The sequence below is a fragment of the Anastrepha ludens genome, chromosome 3 (genome assembly GCF_028408465.1).
Source record: "Anastrepha ludens isolate Willacy chromosome 3, idAnaLude1.1, whole genome shotgun sequence".
Classification (NCBI taxonomy): domain Eukaryota; kingdom Metazoa; phylum Arthropoda; class Insecta; order Diptera; family Tephritidae; genus Anastrepha; species Anastrepha ludens.
The window spans coordinates 7,924,626-7,946,898 of record NC_071499.1 but is presented as its reverse complement, the minus strand read 5'-3'; the positions used below and the strand labels follow the sequence as shown (position 1 = coordinate 7,946,898).

The 22,273-nt window shown below is 39.3% G+C and overlaps 1 protein-coding gene across 1 annotated transcript in view; it reads right to left on the bottom strand.

The window, feature by feature from the left end:
* Positions 1–12,767, bottom strand: part of LOC128856977 (thyroid receptor-interacting protein 11-like) — a 59,376-nt gene extending 46,609 nt beyond the window's left edge. Inside the window, exon 1 of the mRNA XM_054092457.1 lies at positions 12,054–12,767. The gene's annotated coding sequence lies outside the window, so the exon portion shown is untranslated. The remainder of the gene's footprint in view (positions 1–12,053) is intronic.
* Between the last annotated feature and the right edge of the window lie 9,506 nt (positions 12,768–22,273).

The window sequence follows — 22,273 nt, the reverse complement described above, 5'->3', positions numbered from 1 at the left end:
TATACATTCGAACTATGCAAGTATTTGTAGTTGGGTACAAGTACAGTATCACACAAAAAAGTAGATTCGGTGCGTGTTCGTGGGCTTAAAAACGGCGAACGCTTACGTGCAATGCGCTGAGGGAAGAAGCGCATTTATGTTCAACCTCGCTTCCAAATAACAACGAACTCTTTAAAAGTACGAACAACCAGTGCACACGCCATATATAGGGTGACTTAATAGATTAAGTTAGACGATAATGGTTGCCCAGAAAGTGGGCCCACTTGGACGAAGAAGTTTAGTTCTTCCTTTGTGGTACCATTGCAAGGGAAAAGAGATGAAGGAAACCAATAGGACGAAAAGAGAGAGAAGAGAGGGTGGAGGAAAGAGAAGAGGCATGAGTATTTATGGATTACGCTTTATGCTGCTGATGGAGCTCATCAGATTTTTGATATCAAAGCCTACTATATAAGCAGTCGTAGCAAAGAAATAAGAACCAGGATGCTTAAATTCCTTTAGTAGAGAGCGGGGCAGCTAAGGAGCAGGTGCTGAGATGATTCATCCTCATGCTTCATACAGCTGACGCAAAAAAGAATCGAAGTAATTCCAAGTCTCATGGCACGCATACCTCTCGCATAGTGCCTCGTGAAGACACCCACGAAATTTGAGAGCTAAGGTTTTATCATCCTCAGAATATCCTTCGAACGCCTCCGATACACACTTGGCCAGAAGGATTTCGCGATATTACAAGTTTGTGTACTTGCCCAGAGCTCGTTGAGTTGACGCGAAGCCCAAGGAGTAGAGCGCAGATTGTCAAGGGGATACTGATTCTCTCCTTTCATGGGAACACTACCTCACAGGTCCCTTGTCTGGCCAGCTCGTTGTCTCGCCTTCGCAGTTTCCCGCAATGTACCTATGACCAGGTACCCAGATTAGCCTTATGTCAAAGAACTCAGATGCAAGTGAAAGTGAAGCCAGGCATTATCTGACCAGTTACGAGTGCACCAGTATTGAGCCCAGGCCCCTAATTGCCACTTGGCTATCGTAACAAAGATTTACTTTCTTAACATATTATTACGCAAGTGAGTAGACAATCAGCGTCCACCAGAGTCTGATGGGAATTTTTTCGTAGAATACTCCTCCATCAACCCTTCTGTCCAACTTCGAGCCATCCATGAACAGGTTCACCAAGCCCTATCCCCACGTGTTGCACCCAGTCCAAACCTCACTTGCTGAAATATGGGTGGAAAAAGTTTCGAGAGCGAGAGTATACACTGATCCGTTGTCAGGAGGATGAACCCAAAGTTTCTAAAGGTGGCCAGGTAAGAACGACAGGAAAATAAGTTCATATACAACTACTATTACTAAATAAACACCCATCCTCCTCGAAATACGACGTCGCAAATGGAAATGGATCGGCCACACAATGCATAAACTCCTGAACGACATCACAAGAGCTGCTTTGAAGGGAGTCGCAGGCGAGAGACTCAAGCCAACACCTGGAGGCAACAGGTGAATGCAGAAAGGCGGAAAGCAGGGGAGACAAATAAAATGTGTAGCTTCAAATTATAATCTGCTTGCTGATGCCCTATGTTCCCCCTAGGAACGACGGGCGGCCGCCGTAACCGAATGGGTTGGTGCGTGACTAGCTTTCGGGTGCGCGTGTGTCGGAAGAAGAAATGTATCACAGTTTTCTTAGAAATACCTAATTTCCTTTCAATGATTTTTCTTTTATTTCTATTTTTTATTTAAATTTTTTTTTATTCTACTTAAATTTTTCTAATTTTATTTTTAATTTATTTTATTTTATTTTTAGTTTGTTTAATTTTTTTTATTTTTTTTTTTTAATTATTGTTTTATAATTTTGTTGTTAAATTGTTTTTATTTGTTTTTTTATTTGTTTTTAATTTCTATTTAATTTTTTTCTTTTTATTTTTTATTTTTCTTTATTTTTTTCTTTATAACATTTTTTTTTTAATTTTTTTCTTTCTAATTTCATTTAAAAAAAAATTTTTTTTATTTAACTTTTTTTGTAATTCATTTTTTTTTTTATTTTTTTTATTGGAATTTTTTTTATTTCAATTTTTTTTCATGTTTTTTTATTTTAATTTTTTTTTTATTTTAAATTTTTTTTTATTTAAATTTTTTTTATTTTAATTTTTTTTAATTTTAATTTTCTTTTTTTATTTTTAATTTTTTTTTTTGGATTTTTCAATTCAGTATTCGCCGTTTCTCTACCTGACTGGCATCGCTTTTGTGGCATAAACAATACTCGCCATGTGCTTAGTACAAAAATCAGTTGCAGCTTTTTCTTCTAAACTAATTTTCAACCATTACACTGTTTAACAACGTTAACAAATAGTTTTTATGCTTTGTTGAAATTCACGAAATCTAACAAACTAAATTTCGCCCACAAGATGGCGCTGAGGTCGATAACCTATAAAAACTCAATACCCTTAAAACTCAACTTCGAAACCAATTTTTAGAATAAGCTATGACTCTCAAACATTCCCTTATTAGTATAGGTATATTGTTTTTGTTATAAAAAATATTTGCACAACTTTTGCGAATATCGATTTCCCGTAGTTCATGGCAGCCTACGCATTACACTAACGATGTGGCAATAAAGTAAGTGGTGCACTTGGAGCCGAGGATAGCATCTGGCATCTAAATAAAAAATGAATAGCAATATTTGTAAAAACATCGAAAATATGTAAGGCGAGCATTAACGAAAAAATCTTGCCAAAATTAATAAGCCTTTTAGAGTGATCGCTGAAAGAGTATCTAACTTTTTCTGCCATAAAAAACAAAAACAAAATGTCTATTAAAAGACAGACACAGATAAAAAACAAAATCCATTAGCGATAAGGGGAAATATGATAGAAATACGATGAATATTAGAAATACGGCTGGCTTTTCTATGAAGAACAAATGTGCGAAATCAGCAAAAGCAGCCAAAATAACCAGCCACTTCACGAACGGTTCTAAATTGACTTTTTATATATACGGATGTATGTGTAGACATGCATGGATATGTATTTATACGAGCTGATGAGTTGATTTTTCCCTGCAGAGAAAGTAGTAAAAAAAGTGACTCCATTTTTCCAAACTGAGCGTGAAACGATTTAGAACTCGGCAGCTTTGCTATTCTATTTTATTTGGAAGTGCATTGCTGCTTTGTTGTTGAATATATTTTTTATAATTTTTGCTTTATATTTATTATTTTTTATAAACAATTTAATACCAATATTTTGAAAAAAATATTGAATTTGTCAAAACAGCACATCTCTACAAAATTTGATTGATTTGATTTGATTGATGATTCCAAAAGCCTCAACAAATAGTTTATACAAACTTTTGTTCATTCTTCTTACTCGTGCAATCTACGAGAAATCCGTGCGCCCTCCAAAATGTTTATCGAGAGTCGAATTCAAAGTTTGCGGCGGCGTAAGAGCCATTTTCCCCAAGAGAATGATGGAATTTTTGATGGTATTTCGTTGGGTATTAGGTAAGGTAAGCTGAAGTGTATGTTCTTTGACGCACCTAGGCCAGTTAGTGGCTACTTGTGATACCATTGGGTATCATATAAAATCTATCTTATCTTCTTATATGGCCAAGCTGCTCCTCCTCTTTGTGGTGTGCGTCTTGATGTTGCTTCACAAATGGAGAGACCTACAATACAATTTTACGCCGCCTCCGAGCGACCACTGATTTTTTATGAGGAGCTTTATCATGGCAGAAATACATTCGGAAGTTTGCCATTGACTGCCGAGGGGCGGGCGACCGCTAATAGAAAACGACCTTTTCTACCAATTGATGTTTCGTGGGGTTTCGAGCCTGTGCACTTCCGAATGGTAGATATGGCACCGGAGATTATTATTATCTCTTGTTAAAAAACTCAAAGAAACGAAACTATTTAGAATATCTTGAATGATACGCCATTACTCTGTGCAAGAGCAGTAGCAGCGCGAGATAGTCGCATTCAATGCTGACTCGGAGCTAACGAAAAAGGAATCCCAAACATAGGAGTTCTCCGCTACAACTGACAGTTTCCACAAATTTGAAGTAGGACTAGTAATGGTCCAAATTTCAGTAGTACTAGTACTAGTTCGCAACTATCAATTTTACAACTAGTTTCAAACTATCAAACAGCGTGGACATAACAGTTGAAAGCTTCAACAGTAGGGACGTGTTCGAGTCATGGTTCGAATCCAACTATAAGCAGTACGTACTAGTTCCCAACTACCAATTTAACAACTAGTTTCGAAAAATGGATGCAGTGTGAAATTATTGATACTTTCTAGCACACTACAGTTTAAAGTTCACCAATTGCATGGTGAACTAGCCATGGTTCAAATTTCACTGGTGCTAGTGCTAGTTCTCCACTATCAATTTTACAACTAGTTGCGAACTGTCGAAAAACGGATGCAGGGTGACACAATTGACACTTTCTAGGACATCACAGTAAAGTTCACCGATTGCAAGGTGGCCTAATCACGATTGAAATTTCACTAGTACGAGTACTAGTGCTCAACTATCAATTTTACAACTAGTTTCGAATTGTCAAAGAATGGATGCAGCGTGAAATTATTGATACTTTGTAGCACATCACGGTTTAAAGCTCACCAATTGCAAGGTGGACTAGCCATGGTTCAAATTTCACTAGTACTAGTACTAGTTCGCAACTATCAAGTTTACAACTAGTTTCAAACTGGTAAAAACGCTTTCAAATTCACCAATTGCAAGGTGGACTAGTCATGGTTCAAATTTCACTAGTTCTAGTACTGGTTCGCAACTATCAATTTTACAACTACATAGTTCCAAACTGTCAAAAAGCGGATGCAGCGTGGACATAACAGTTGAAAGTTTGAACAGTTGGGACGTGTTCGAGTGATGGTTCGAATTTAACTATAAGCAGTACGTACTAGTTCCCAACTAGTTTCGAACTGCCAGAAAAGCGAATGCAGCGTGAAACTATTGACACTTTCTAGGACAATACAATTGAAAATTCACCAAATGCAACGTGGTTAGGCGTGGTTCAAATTTCACTGGTGCTAGAGCTAGTTCTCCACTATCAATTTTACAACTAGTTTCGAATTGTCAAAGAATGGATGACACAATTGACACTTTCTAGAACATCACAGTTTAAAGCTCACCAATTGCAAGGTGGCCTAGTCATGGTTCAAATTTCACTAGTACTAGTACTAGTTCGCAACTATCAATTTTACAACTAGTTTCAAACTGCCAAAAACGCATGCAGCATAGAACAAATACTTCCCAGGACGTATGCGTGTAACATTGACCAGTTATCTTTTTAGGTTCCAAATTCACCAGAAACACACCAGTTCGGTACTCATGCAATTCTCTGCAGAGCTCAAATGCCCAGACGCAAAACACATTTGCTAGTACTATATTTAACTTTAACAATGAGCATACGTACATACATATATATGCTAAATGTCATACGCCGTGCGGTTAGATTTATAACGCCAATCATACAACACTCGTATTTGCGCTTACTTATTACCATACCCTGTTATATTTAATACTGAGCCCCTAAATATGCATATTTTTTACACTTAAACTATTACTCAATTGATTTATTTCATTGGAACCTCACTCCGGCCGGTTTTTTTTTATATTTTTTTCAGACGCATAATAAATATATTTCTTTGTAATAAAAACTAAATGCATACCTATACATACTTTTAGTGCCGCCCATTTTGAGCGCCCTTCCTAGCAGCCACATGCAATTGGTGCTTTCCCCACTTGGAAAAGCTTCGTTAAGTCAGTGCTGATTGTGGTAATTTTTACTTTACTGAAAATTGTTTCTCTACATTTATTCACGAAATATGACATACTCGCATGTATATGTGCATGTGTGCATGCTTATGTATGTATGTATGTATGTGTAGATAAATCTTCTAATTAGGCGTAAAGACATGCAAGTCAGCGCAATTTGTACACCTGTTTAGCTGGCATTTACATAATTACAAAACAAGAAAACCAGCGACGACTTGCACAAATCTTTAGTTGCTAACTTAGAAAATCCACTGAGTTATAGCGAGAAAATTATTATTTATTAGCTGAGCAATAAAAGAAATATTGAACATTTTTCTTACATTCATACATAAATACTGAAGATGCATAATATTGTAATTGGTTTATGTGTTAGTTAAATTATTAAAAATTATTTCCAGTTATATATTTATTTAATTAGATTTATTTAATAGAATGAAAGCGTTGATCGGAAACAAGTTTGATTAGACAACACTGAGCGGCGAGCGGTGAACGAAAGGGACCAGGCAGGCGACTTTGCAAATGTTGCCAAGAAGCGCTGGCTATTCAAATGCATGTGTGGGTCGGCGCACAAAAACTTGATGAAGAAAGAATTATGACACAAGCAAAGGTTAAAGAAAAATAAAAAAATAAATATTTTTTTTTCAATAAAAATTATAAGTATCTTATTTCAATGAGCATTTACAAGCTTATACGATGCACCCAAGGCGAATGTATTAAAGGTGCTGATTTGTTTTTTTTTCTTTCGCCGTATCCATGTGGCTGTCAGCACAGAAGGAAACAAGGCGAATTCATTTTATCTTTTCTAATTTTCTAATACTTTGCCATGACAATCAAACGTACAAAACATTGTTGTTGCTCTAGTGCCACCACCTTTAATGAATACGACCAGAGGCCAAATTATTGTAAAAAAAATTGAAAAGAAAGTCAGAACTTCTATTTTTAATAAATGGAGTGCAGTTTTCAACGAAAACTAGAGACCTTCCACCAATGCCGATATGTACTCAAGCAACGAGGATCGCCAAAGTTTATAGAGCTCCGTTTCAATAAAGCTCCGGATCAAACCACACGAGATTAAAATCTCTAAGTACCACTACGCCCCAGCGCATATAAGCGAACAAAGACTGGGCATTCGTATATAATGAAATATGATGAAATGCAGCATTTTCATTTTCCAGATACATTTAACACAAAGCACCTCCTCTAAAAGCTAGCTCTAGATAAACCCTGCGACAAAGCCAACAATGATTTTTTAATAGCGTTAGTCCAAGCTAATAGCTCGGCATAATGACTTCTTTTTCTCCCTCCTCTACACTCACAAATTACTTTTTACTGCCTTTGCTCGCTCTAGATTAGAGTTAAAATATTTATCTGGAGGCCTTGCCACCGATTCGCAATGATAGAATTGCACAGCAGGTGTTCCTTTAATACGCCCTCCGGCCGTTAAAATTTTCAAATCCCCTCCATTCCCATAATTCCCGTTTGATTTTAATAGGACTATGAATAAGTTCGTGCGGTTTTACAACAGATGGCGTAACTTGATTATTATTCCATCGATCCACATTTCCAAACATTCATTGGAGAGCTACTGTCGTAAGGCACAAACGTCAGTATAAGTTTTTTATTTGAAGCGTAAACAACAATATTTTTACCACACTTGAAAATGTCGAATTTCGTGCCAAATAATGTGTTTTTGCGGGGAATTCTTCTTCATTATTTTAATCTGAAGAAAAAAGCAGCCGAAAGTCATCGTATCTTGGTGGAAGTTTATGGTGAGCATGCTCTATCTGAGCGAACGTGCCAGAAGTGGTTTGCACGCTTTAAAAGTGGTGATTTTGGCTTGGAAGACGAAGAACGCGAGGGTGCGCCGCCAAAGTTCATGGATACCGAATTGGAGGAATTGCTCGATCAAGATCCGGCTCAAACGCAAGAAGAGGTTGCAAAAACTTTGGGAGTTGATCAATCAACCATTTCCAAACGTTTAAAAGCCATGGGAATGATCCGAAAGGTAGGCCATTGGGTGCCGTATGAATTGAAGCCAAGAGACGTTGAACGCCGTTTTATGGCATGCGAACAACTGCTTCAACGGCACAAAAGAAAGGGTTTTTTGCATCGAATTGTGACTGGCGATGAAAAGTGGGTCCATTACGAAAATCCAAAACGTCGGGCAACGTATGGATACCCTGGCCATGCTTCAACATCGACGTCGGCGCAGAATATTCATGGCCTGAAGGTTATGCTGTGTATCTGGTGGGACCAGCTGGGTGTTGTGTATTATGAGCTACTGAAACCGAATGAAACGATTACGGGGGATGTCTACCGACGACAATTGATGCGTTTGAGCCGAGCACTGCGAGAAAAACGGCCGCAATACGCCGATAGACACGACAAAGTTATTTTGCAACATGACAATGCTCGGCCACATGTTGCACAAGTGGTCAAAACATACTTAGAAACGCTCAAATGGGATGTCCTACCCCACCCGCCGTATAGTCCAGACCTTGCGCCATCCGATTACTATCTCTTCCGATCGATGCAACATGGCCTGGCTGACCAGCACTTCCGTAATTACGATGAAGTCAAAAAATGGATCGATTCGTGGATTGCGGCAAAACCGACCGAATTTTTCACAAAGGGAATCCGTGAATTGCCAGAAAGATGGGAAAAAGTAGTAGTAAGCGATGGACAATATTTTGAATAAATTGAAACTGTGCTCTTTTTTGAGCGATTTAAGATTTTGAGATTTTTATAAATCGTAAGGGCAAGAGTTAAGGTATTATATTTCAATTAGCTTCGAGTTACATTCGAAAAACTCTACCCTCGCATTAATTTTTTATAGAAAATTAGCAATAAATAATTTTCAAATTTGGAAAAATGTAAAGAAAAGGCAAAATTGTGCAGACCATGAGCAGCATTTAACGGAAGTTTGCGCTATGGTGCTCTGGAAATAATTCCCGAAATAGTAGTCCTTTAGATCGAGCAGGAGCGACTGATGGTTTTACTATCTCGCATATGAAAAACGTGAGTTTTATTCAGAATTCTCAGACAGAACCCTCATCAGAATTAGAGTAAACTTTAACGACAAAAAATGCACTCACACTGGGTTACTAACCGCTACGCCACGCAGATTCTTAAAGACCTTCAACTCATTCCATCAAACGAAAAAAAAAACAAAAAAAATTATTTGAATCTTATGAGCTAATCCAGCAAGCTAAAATGCAGGTTTTGGAGTGAATGAAACACAGCGCAGGTTTTAGAAATTGTTTAAAAAAAAATAATTGGCGCGTACATTTTTGTAGCGGCAGGCTAATCAACTACCCTGTCAGAAATCACAATAGATTAACGAAACCAACGCAAGACTGAGTCTTGTCGAGGCCCTATGCTTCCGAGAGGAGTGAGCAAGGAAAAAACAAATTTCTGTAAGGTCCTTGGACAAGATCCTCCTCCTATTTGCGGCATGCGTCTAGCTGTGGAGCGACCTACAGTTTTAAGTCCACTCCGTACACCAAATGGTTTTTTATGAAGAGCTTTTCATGGCAAAAATACACTCGGAGATTTGCCATGGCCATTGGCGAGAGGCAAACGCTATTAGAAAATGTGTTTTTGTTCATTTGATGTTCATGCACGGAGATTCGTACCTAGGCACTTCCGAATGGTAGTCACGCACCAACCCATTCGGCTACGGCGGTCGCCGCTATTCCATCCAAAAAAAGAAAGCCAAAATATGCAGAAGTTTTCAAGTGAGTAGTTGCGTTCCGCTTTCTTTCTTTTCGACATCAAAGTAATGAAATCGGACTGAAAAAATTTAACAAGTCAGACTGAGAAGCAAATGAGTCTTAATCACATAATAAAGAAAAAAAAAACTCTATAATGAAGTTGATTCTTTCTAGAAAGAATTACTACTGAGACCATCTGATTTCTAGTAATTCTTTCTGATTATGAAACTATCTGGTTTTGAGACCATCTGATTTCTTGTAATTCATTCAATAGACATCAGATGGTCTCAAAACCAGATGGTTTCATAATCAGTAAAATTTCTTTAGTAACGAAATTACGGCCTTAGGTTCTGTTTCCTTCTAAATATCAAATGGAACGATAGTTTCAACACTTGGAAAACGTGGAAAAAATGCGAAATAGCTACGAGTACTGGAACCATTATTTTATTTATTTGATTCATACGACTGGTATTCCTAATATGCCGGCGGCAGTAGAGGCGCTTCAACATTTTCAATGCTAATCCAACTCTTAGAGAATTTGCTGCAACTCGACTTGGTAGATAGGTAGATTAGACGGCAAGAGTACCAAGGGTACACTACAAGTAGCACTAGAGTGCCGTTTTGATACCATAATGCGGACTACTTCCTGCAAAAATTTCAAAAACTTAAAGGAAAAAAACTCATCTACAGCCATCCAGTGCTGTTGATGCAGTGGAGGATAGAAACGGAATCTAGGCTGCAGAACTGCATCAGGCTATCCCCAAAAAACCCACTAAGGAACCCCAAGCGCCTAACCGCCAGACCTGGGCATATGCAAAGAAAGCGTTCAACAATTTCTTTTTCTGCAGGACCACCACAGCTTCTGCAATGGCGATTGTACGGAAGTCCAAGCTTCTCCGCATGAGTTTCGAGCACCCAGTGACCGGTGACCACCGCTATGAGTTTGGAAATTGAGTGACGTGGAATGTTCAGTACTTTAAGCGTCTTGCTTCTGTCGTACTGAGGTCAAAGTGTTTTTGAGAAAGCATACGATAAGATATAACTCCACCTGTCTTGTGCTTTTTTTTCAATAACAAATTGTGCAGTTTCCTCTCAACAACGATCAAGAAGATACTGATGGCTCGAATGGGAACGACTAAAACCGACTCTGTCGATCTCTTCCTGGCGAGTTCATCGGCAATTTCATTTCCCTCTATGTTCCTACGCCCTGGAGCCCAGATAAGAGTAGTGGTTCTTGCACATACGAGACGTTTGATCCCTTCCTTAGAAAAGATAGAACTCCATCTGTCTCGCGCTTTTTTTCAGTAAGAAATTGTGCAGTTTCCCCTTAACAACGGTCAAGGGGACAGCGATGACTGAGCTGGGAATAACTGAAACCGGTTCTGGCGACCTTTTCCTGGCAAGCTCCTGAGGAATGTCATTTCCCTCTATGCTCCTATGCCCTGGGGCCTAGATAAGAGAAATGTTTCTTTGCGAGCGACTTGGATTCTGATTCTATAGACAACTTTTAAGCCCAACTACTGCAGACGTTCTAAAATTTCACAAACTTTAAAAAGTGAATAAATGTAAGGACGAGTGCCAGTCCTTGGATTGCTAGGCTGATATTAACAATGAAGTTATTGCCGGTTCCCAGTAATTGTTTAAGGACGGGAGATCCTCAGTTTGCCCTTGTTCACCCTCGAACCCTTTCTCTTTACTTCTTTATCTATTTCGAAGGATCAGTTTAAAGACGTCTCACAAACCTCATTTAGCATCAAACTGCTCAGAGCGGTCCTTCTACGCCGATAAGAATTAATCAGTTTATTGACGACATCGGCACTGTGCGAACTGTTAAATAATTTTGGATAACCTCACCAGCAACTCTATCTAAAAAAGATGATTTTTTTTTCAAATTCTAAATTATTTTTTTAAACGCAATAGCGCGCAAGGCGTACTGAATTTAGAACGTCATTGGATACTTGTCTAGCACCTTTTCGAGTATGCGACTTTTTCATTAAATTGCTTTCTCTAATACATATTTATAAGTAAATTTGACGCTGAATGCTTGAAATACGCGAACTGGTTGGATAACTTTTTTTAACAAAATAAGAATACATTTGTAAAAATTAGTAATTACATACAGACGCTCACATTTGTGCACTTGCATACGAATTATTCACATCATCATCACACACACACACACACGCCCATACTGCCGTGCAAGTAAATATAGAATCTGGTACATTAGTTGATGAATAAAAAAAAAATTCAAATGAAATTAAAAGTGTCAGATCAGAGAGCAAAAGCGCAGCATTCAAACTTTGCTTCTTCGGCTAATCACTTCAAAGTGGCAATTTGCTTTTGTATTGTGCTCGTTAGACAATTTTGAGGTTATTTTAGCCGATTTCGAAAATTTCAGCCCAGTTGACTTCTAATTTTGTGTTGTTTCCAGCAAATCTTATGGCTTTTACGTAATGGTAAAAGTTCGCTTTCTACGTACTTTTTATACATTTCCAGGAATAAAACTTATAAAACTAAAGTAATAGAAAATGGATGAACTATAAATAAAAAAATAAACACCTTTCAGTGTGCAAGTTGCACGATGCACAAGCGGCGGTCGACCGGCCGGCATGTGAGAGCGCGGTTCAGGCGGGAACTTCAGGCGCTTAGTCAACTTTTTGCAGTCCAATGTGCACAAGTTCTTTTCGCTCATTTTCATTTTCACTTTATTATTTCTTTTTAATTGTTTTTTTTTTTGTTTTTGTTGCTTCAGCAAAAATTACGGTGAATTCAGCAACTGTCGAAAGTTGTGATGGCGTCTCAGCTTGCTGGGCGTCAAGAAGCCACGACAATGCACTTAACACTCGTTTTGCAGCCAACAACAGCAATATCCGCCTCGCCTCCTCCTCTGTGGTGCATAAAAGGCGCACAACTTCTGCTATATTTTCTTTGTAATTAAAAACTTTAAGTTGTGCAGTTTACTTTTATATTAACTTAATGTTTTTCGCTAATGTTCTGCGTTTTATTTTTCGTATTTGAAACCATTTTCGCGCGTTGTACTTTGCAATGTGATCAGCGGTCGAGACGATGGCTCGCTGTGCGACCGCGCAAACAATTTGCCCCAATGCAATTTTCAGTCAGCTTAAACACGCCTTAACGCTTCTCAAATACTGCACACAATTTACAACAACAATAAAGAAAAAAGCAAAAATAACTTATTTTATTCAGTTACAAGTTCGAGTCGGCAAATGAGCCGTGCGATCGGCACCGCAACTGATCTACGAATGGCAGGGGAGTAACGCCGTGTCACATTGTGAACCCAACACGCTAGTCGCCAGCCACCAACCGCCACCGCCGATAACTGGCGCAGCAACAACAACAGCGACGGCAACGGCGACGGCGACGGTGACGTCTACACACCATCGCCCTCGCCACCATCAGCGTTCGGCAATGCGACATCATAACGTTCATAAACGTCGTCAACTGGCGATCGCATCGATACACGAACACACTTGCAGTTGTTTTTGTATGTTTGTGCTATGTAGCTATTGCTTTTTTTTTTTGCTATTAGTAACAGTTGCTGTTGAAAAATGGTTGTTATTTTTGTGTAGTAAAACAACAAAATCTACATGGGGCAAGCTTCCATGCTTCACTGAAGCTGATACATTTGATAGAAGAGAGATTAGAATGGATTGGTAAAGCAAAATCCCTAAAAAGTCTGAAAACTATAGGATCTTGCATTTCTGGGCACAAAGCCGTAGAATTGGTATCGTAGAAGTGGATCGTAAGATAGTGGGTGTCTTTGGCGAGAAACCCCCGCTTTCAAGAACCAGCCTCGGAAAGATTTCATTTATAGATTGAAATAAATTCAAATTTGAAAAGGTCGAGCCAAGGAGCACCAGGAGATTTGGTGGTTCCTAAAACACTCAAGCTAAAAAGCCCATTGTATTTAAAGCTTTGGAAAGAGATTAGATAGTCAAGGAGGGAAGGAGAAAAGTATTAGAGAAAGAGACAGGAAAGAATAGAGACAGTCCTATGAAAATTTTCCAGATTCTTTGGTAAATCTGTAAATATCCTCCAGTTTTTTTACTCATTCTCACGACATCGGAACCCAAAACTCGTAGAAGTTCTCTAGCAAAGGCAGGACACTCACAGAGAGAGTCCTCAGTGCTATCCGCCTCCTCCAAGCACGACAGGCACATTGGGTCCTCAATGATTCCAATGGTGGTCATATGCTGACCCCATGGGTAGTGTCCTGTAATAGTACCGACCATCAACTGAACGTCTTTCCTTCCAAGTTTTAGTAGAAAGTTTGTTAGTTTTCTGTTCGGACTTGTCACAAAACACTTTGCAGTTCTGCAGCGTTCTAGACCGGACCATCGCTCTTTATGTAGATTGCATACATAATCGCTGATCCATTTCATGATTCCTGCGGAACTGATTCCGATTATTGGATCTGACCCTTGTGGGGGAACCGCTGATCCATGGTTGGGCAATTCAACGGCAGTTTCGTTTCCTTGAACACCGGAGTCTCCTGGCCTGTTTTGTCTTGCGACAACATTAAGCTTCTTCTTACATTTTTGAACAATCTTTGAGTTTGCTTCGCGTTCTCCAGGGCCTTCAGTGCAGCCTGACTGTCACTGAAAACTCCAATCTGTTTCCCGCTCTATCTCCTCTCGATTATCCCCTCGGCTACTTTCAGGATGGCAAAAACTTCCGTTTGGAAAACAGTTGCCGTTTCCCCCATAGCATAGTAATACTTATTACCATCGTTTAAGTACCATACGGCTCCAGACCCTATTCCATTCTTGGACCCATCGGTAAAGAAAATATCCGTCAAACCTCCCTGCATGCATTTTGGATTGCTCCATTGCTCTCGGAATGGAAATCTGACATGAAATTTCCTTCCAAATGAAACTGTGCGTATCAGGTCGTCTTTAGATGCCAAAAACAGTGGATACCGCTCTTAAAGATTTCTCTGTGTCCTGAAGTTCCGTCTTCGTGCCAAAAACCATATTTATGGAGTCTACACATTGCTTTTATTGCTGCCTGTTTGTATCTTAAGGAGCAAATTAAGCATAGCACCAGAGGTTGTACTCATGGCACCCGTGATGCATAAACATACACTTCTTTGGTCTTTATAGGTTGCACAGAAACTCTCAATGAACTCTGCCCCATGGCGCGACATTAGATATTCGGTACAACTCTTTGATCTTATATTCGCGCCGACTCTTACGTTTCTTCTTAGAAAAATATGCGGCCCTATACGATTAGAAGACGGTACATACCATATACGGTATAACCACGGGCTCAGTGTGGGACGAGCTCGCGGATCGAAATGTAACGAGGTTTACAAAGTCGCAAATATTGCTGCGGTATAAACACCTCCTCAGAATGCGCAGTGAAAAAGCGACCAAGAAAATGTTTGAAGCAAATCCCGAAGGAGCAAGAAGGAGAGGCCAAGGCGACGTTGATTGCAAGACGTAGAAGACAGTTTACAAAGGATGAGCATCTCAAAACATAGAACGAAAGCGGGCTGTCGAGAAGAATGGAGCCGTATTGTAGAGGAGGCAATGGTCCACCCCAGACTGGAATACCAATACTATGCTTCGCTCCTTCTTAAGAAATATGAAAGTCCAGGTGCCGCATACAAGTTCCAATAAGTCATTAAGTACTTCCTCTTGATTGTTGCAGTAGTCAGATTCAACAAAGCGCATGTTGCGTCAATTAGAAATCCAATGTGAAGCTAAGTTTCGCGCCACGTGGCTTTTCCAACACAGAGGCGCTTTTTTCTGCCTCTGAATATCGAATACTTTCAGGACTGGTGAGTGTGTATCCATTCCTAAAACATAGCGTAACTATTAGAGTTCTCATATCTTTATTCGCTATACCAATTTTTTTGAAAGCCAATGCGCAAAAGTTCACATATTTTTCGCAGCTCACTTCAAAGCAACACTTGTTGAGAAGCGAGTTTCTTCCTCGGATTTCTAGGCTGATATTAATAATAGAGTTATTTTCGGTTCCCACTGCCAAGAAGCGAGTGCCCTTGCTGATTGTTTGTTGTCGGTCAGCAGATCCTTGTCTTGCCCTCATTCACCTTCGAACTCTTTCTCTCTACTTCTTTATTTAGTTCGAAAAAGGCAGAAGTAGGGCGTTCCAAGAACAGATTAAAGAGATCTCACAGTAGGACGTCACTCTGTTTGAAACCTCTTTTGGCATCAAACTGCTCAGAGCGGTCCTCCTATGCCGATAAGATTTAGTCAGTTTATTGACGGCATTGACATTGTGTGAACTGTCAAATATTCGTGGATAGTCTCACAAAACCTGCAGTCCAGGAAAAGGGAAGGAATCATACAGGAGGAAGTAAAGGAGCAAGGGAGTTTGGAATAGAGGATGAGGACCAACAGTGGCGATTTACGTACGTATTAACCGCTTCAAGCAACTAATGAAATTCAGTGGATGTGTAATATTTAAACAAGCAATATCCGCAGGAGTAGTGAAAAAGTGAGAGACTAGATGTCTAAATCTAAGTTGTACACACCAAGTGAAGCCAAGTCCTTCGTCACCTCATCTTTTGAACGCAGAGGAGGTCTTCGTTCCCCTCTGCTACCACCAGGTAGCACCGCATTGAGCGGCACTTTCAGAGCCGAAGCGTTTGTATCCATTCGGACGACATGTCCCAGCCAACGAAGCCGCTGCAGGTTTATTCGCGGCGCTATGTCTATCTCGTCATAAAGCTCATTGTTCTATCGCCTCCAAGCGACGCCTCATCGGATCTTGTCATCGTCCAAGCTTCTACGCCACACGTTAGGACGGGCTCTCCTCATGCCTTGTAGAGTGGTAATTTTATTGTCGAGAGATAACTTTACTACTCCATTGGCCTGCTTATTCCGAAGTAGCACTTGTTGGCAAGAGATTAAAATGTATCTCAGTAAGTTGATTGAGAGTCTAATTTGAAAATACGAACAATTAAAGGTGGAATTAGAGGTTCTGAATACAAAATCTACAAACGTCGCGTTTTTTTGTTTTTAATAACTAAATGGTACGGAAAATCCAGCAAAATCTAATTCATCTTCCAAGAGAAAGAAACGGAATTTTCACTAAATTTTAAAAGCCGTTTTCTGAAGCTTCTGCTATGAGCATTAGATGGAAGTGTACAGAAGAAATCCATACCTCAGAAAAAAGCCTACCAAAAAACACATTTCTGCTCTCTCATTCGTAATTCTAATTCATCGCTCTAGGCAAAAAGTGGCAACATCGCAAAGAATTATAGCCAAATCTATCTTCAAGAGTGCTATATCCAGCGCTGCAGCAATAACAATACACTCGATTTATTTTCACTTGTACACAACAAAAACTACAACAGCTACATATAAAAAGGTTAACTATTTAATTTCCGTCTATTATTTATTTTTAATTTTTTTTTCTCTTTTTATTAGAAAACACAAAAAACACGACTTCAAAGCAAAACACTCACTCTCCACTCACACACTGGCACACAATTTGTGTTTACTCTCTCGCAGTTTGTTTGCCTATTTCGCTCATTTGTTTGCCTACACTACTCTGATCGTCGGCAGTTGGCCAACGCGCCTCAATAGACCGTTTGTTAGTGGCTATGCTTGGGAGCCCCAGCCGGCTCAGGTGCACAAAACGTTGAGCGCGAAAGGCAACAGTACACGTCACCAGTTAGTAAAGTATGTGTGTGTCTTTTTACCACACATACACATACACACGCAAACACAAATGTTCACATACAGCACGCACCTTTTGACTGCAACGTTGCTGGATCTCTATGCGGGTAGCACATCGGGCTTGTTGGTATGGGATCTTGCTTACAACAATGTGTACATAGGCATGAGTGTGTATGTTGAATGTGTTTATTTGTGTCTGCATGTGTGATATATTTCCTTAGCGGCAAAACCAAGAAACGCGTTGAAATGCCATAAAAAGTGTGTGTCTTTTAAATGCTTTCTCGTTATCAGTAAAATTATGATCGTCACTCAGCGGCCAACTTAATAATTCAAAATCTTCGAAAACACCACAACGCACCTTTGATTGTTCTTGTTTTTTTGTGCACTTCTGGGTGAATGTGCTTTTATTTAAATAACAGATAAAAGGACGAGTGATTAACTTGCGTAGTGAAGCATTCCGACCGAAGCGCCAATGGAGCTCACCAAGGCACAAAAAACTTCAAAAGCGTGGAAAAACTTTTCTAGAAGCCTTTAGTCCGATTTGCTAGTTCATTACTGCGAATTTCTAATAAAAGAACAGTAAATAAATTTTTTGAATATCAGGCGAAATAGAAAATTTTGACGATTTTCCGCTAGCTATTTTTAGCGGAATGGCACTGGACTGGTACCCACAAGGGAGCAGAGGTTGCGGTCGACTAAAAAACACTTGGAGAAGGTCGATGTTGCTCCCGAAAGGAGTGAACAAGGAAAAAAAATTCTTTTTAGTGAGCCTTAGTGGGCTTTAATAACCGCGCCGTTAGTTCTGCCCTTTCTAAACTGGATAAAGAAGCAAAGCGAATGGGTCTTGTAGTGAACGAGGACAAAAGCCCCAGTCATCAAACAAACAGCCGGCGCACTCGCGTATAGGTACCCACGTCCCTTTCGATAGTTATGATTTCAAGGTTGTAAGAGACGTCGTTTATTCAGGAACCAGCATTAACACCGATAACAATGTCAGCCTGAAAATCCAACGTAGAATCCCTCTTGCCAACAAGTGCTACTTTGGACTAAGTAGGAAAATGAGTAATAAACTCCTTTCTCGACGAACAAAACGAACACTCTACAAAGCTCTCATCATGCCCGTCCTAACGTATGGCGCAGAAACGTGGACGATGACAAGATCCGATGAAGCGTCGCTTGGAGTGTTTGAAGGAAAGGTTCCGCGAAAAATTTTCGGGCAGATGAAATTTTCGTAGGGGATGGAACAATGCTGTATGAGCTTTACGTCGACATAGACATAGAGCAGCGAATAAAATCCAGCGGCTTTGTTGGCTGGGTCATGCCGTCCGAATGCATACAACCACTCCGGCTATAAAAGTATTCGATGCGGTACCAGCTGGTGGTAGCAGAGGAAAAGGAAGGACTCCTCTGCGTTGGAAAGATCAGGTGGAGCAGGACTTGGCTTCAATTGGATTGGACACTGGCGCCAGTTAGCACGAGAAAGAAATGACTGACGCGCTTCGTTAAACTAGGCCTAAATCGCATAAGAGGCGATCGCGCCAATTAAGAAGAAGTACCAAAATTACCTTTTTGGTAGCATTTCCAAGCGCAAGATGCCAATGATGGTTCAAGTCCAAAATCAGAATAAATTCTCATTCTCTGCAGATGAACTGACTTTTAACAATCGCGTACTAATTTTTAAGGTAAAATTTCAGTACTTTTAAATATTTTTTCAAGCGTAAAACAATACATTTAGTACTGCGGAGTTTTGATACTAGTTTTTCGCAAGTTTTTTTACGTGATATACTAGGTTGTTCAATAAGTTTATAAATTTATGAGTTCCATCCTCCAGTGAGAATTGGAAGGGCTGCAAATACACTTCCACAGCTGTTAGGGCCTCATCATTTGAAAAATCATTAAAACCGCTTTCAATGCATGAAATTTTTAGGTCTGAATGAAAGTCGCTAGGAGCCAAACCTGCTGAATGGTAGATGCTCCAACAATTTTAATTTTAAATAATGGATTTTAGGCATTGTTAAAATGCTCATTGTCCTGATGAAAAATAATTTTGTTCCTTTGCAAACTGTGTCTTTTTTCACGAATTTTTTCCTTCGGCTGTTATAAAAGGTTACAATAATATTCAGAATTTATTGGTTTAGCAGTTTGCAAGTAATCCATAAACAAATTCCTTTCGCTTCCCAAAAAAAATTATTTGTTCATCCCAAAAAACCGATACCTTCTTGGCCGATTTCTGAACACGAACTCGTATCAGAGCCGAATGGCCAGGTTCGTACCACTCTTTAGCCTCTTGTTTTGATTTAGGATCATGGTGATGGACCCAAGTCTCATCCATAGTGATGAATCGACGCACAAAATCTACTTTATCCTTTCGAAATCGTTCTAAATATTGCTGAGGAAGTGGCATTCGAATGTGATTTTGTTCCATTATTAGCGAATGCGGCACCCATTATGCACACAGCTTTCTGAAACCCAATACTTCAGATGCCTAGGGCTTCTAATATACTAAATCTCTTTCAGTCACTCGACGACTTTCCAATACGATATCTTGTATTTTTTTCTACGATTTCTGGTGGTACTGCTGTTTTTGAACTCCTTGACGGGAATCAAAAGGCTTGTACGATCAGGTTTAAATTCAGCAACCCATCTTTCTACTCTACTAATTGATGGCGAAATGTCCTTATACACTTTCCACATTCGTTCATAAATTTCCTCTGCTTTTAAACCTTCCAAAAATTAAAATTCAATCACTGCTCGACACTTGATTTTTTCTATTGTAGAAAACACGTCGATACTGAATGGGTCTTAAATAAAGAATAAATTGTCAGATTGAAATGAAACTTGACATACCTTCATATAAGAAGTGTGTCAACATATTGGGTATAAGTTCCCGCCCTCGTAAAAGAGGTGTCGCTGCTGATACTATTTTTGTGTTCGCTCTAGTAATATAGTGGTGATTTGAAGGTGTTAATGTGAGGTCACAATCGCTGTAATTGATATTCGTTTGAAGCGCAAAGATACTTTTTTATCTAATGTTAAAAATGTCTACTACGCTCGTTCCGAAAAAAAAGCATTTGCGGGAAGTCATGATTCGTTATTACCTTTCAAAGAAAAATGCAGCTGAAACGTGTCGTATATTGATTAATATTTACGGTAATCACGCTTCATCAAAAACAACGTGTAAAGAGTGGTTTTGACGCTTCCAAAGTGGCAATTTCGACGTCAATGATAAAGATCGCGAAGGGCCACCAAAAAAACTCGAAGATACTCTACTAAAACAATTATTGGATGACGACGATGCATGTCGAACCGTTGATGATATGTCTAAAGAGTTGGATGTTGACAGATCAACCGTCGGTAAACGTCTACATGCGATGGGAATGGTCCAGAAAGCAGGTAACTGAGTGCCACATCAATTGAAGGAGCGGGATATCGAGGGACGTTTGGTAACAGGTGAGATGGTTCTTGAACGGCAGAAAAGAAAAGGTTTTCTGTATGGCATGGTCACTGGCAATGAAACATGAATCTATTATGATAACACTAAGCGTCGGAAATGTTGGAACCTGCCAGGTGAACAACGTCCATCGACAGCGAAACAAAAATTTCATGCTTCAAAGGTTATGTTGTGGATCTGGTGGGATCAGAAAGGTGTCATCTACTATGAACTCCTTAAACCATCTGAAACCATCTCCAGCTAATGCGTTTGCATCGAGCTCTCAAAGAAAAGCGGCCGGAATGGGACGGGAGGCATGACAAACTGATTTTGCTGCATGACAACGCCAGGCCACACGTTGCTAAATCGGTCCAGAAAGATTTAGAGGGACTGAATTGGGAAATCTTGTCCCACCCGCCGTATTCCCCAGACATTGCACCTTCGGATTACCATCTGTTCCAATCAATCTTATTGGAGAGCAGTTCACTTCTTACGAGAGCATCGCAAACTGGCTCAATGAATGGGTCAAGTCAAAAGGACTCGAATTATTCCTCAGAAAAATCCGTATGCTGCCCGAAAGATGGAGTAAAGTTGTAGCTTCCAATGGCGCATATTTCACATAATATCCTGTATTATTTGATTGTTTAAATACTTAGTAAATTTGGCTAAGAAAGGACGGAAACTTACTCCCATAACCAATAACAAACAAAAAATTGAGGTTGGGCATACTACCCCTACCTATCTTATACTCGTAGAACAACCTAGTAATACTCGACATTTTTGAAGTTATTTTGAAAGCTATTTAGGTCGAAGGTCTCCCCCAAATTCTGAAAGAGTAGAAAGATTTAACTGAATGGCAAAAATGCGCGAAGGTTTTCCATAACCTGCCGGTAGAAGAAACCTTTTGATATTTAGTGGCTGCAGCAGGAATCGAACAACGGATCTTCTACCTGCATGTAATGCAGCAATGCCTGTACTGGTTTACGGTGGTCACTATAAAACTGAACGGTAATTGGAATAGTACAGCACAGTTAGACTTAGAAAAACCTTAACTAGCCTCGTTATAAACCAAAACACAATCGAAAGTCAAGTTTTCTCCAACAGTGAATTCAACTTAAAAACGAATTCAACCTAAAAATATTGGCTAATATTAAAAATATTACCAACTATCGTTAACTTTAAATTTTAATTTCAATTTCCTGTACATTTTACAACTTTCTAAATTCCCTCAAATGCGTTTTTTTTTAATCTCAAATATTTGCTTAAATACGAAGATAATTTTCACACTTCTACTTTGGACCACCAAGGGTTTTAATAGTTGTTTTTGGTTTTTATTTTATTTCATCAACCATTTGAATAAATTCTAAACCGAATCAATGCCTCGTGAGTTTCCAACACAGCTTGCAGTTGGCGACTGAATGCTCCACTTCTGCGGCTCGATTTCATGCAAATTTCAAAGAGTTTCAACATTCGAGATTCTACATTTTCAATTATTTTTTGGTAAATATGTATTTCTTTGCTTTTTGCTATTTCTTTCTTTCTCGTTCAGTCATTCAGTCGCTTGGCTTTTTAGCGACAAAGTGTTAAATGATTTTGTTGCAGCATCGTGACGTTCAAACTTTACACTTGTGGATGCGCCTGTATTCGTAGGGGCCCTTGTGTATTGTTTTTGTTTACTT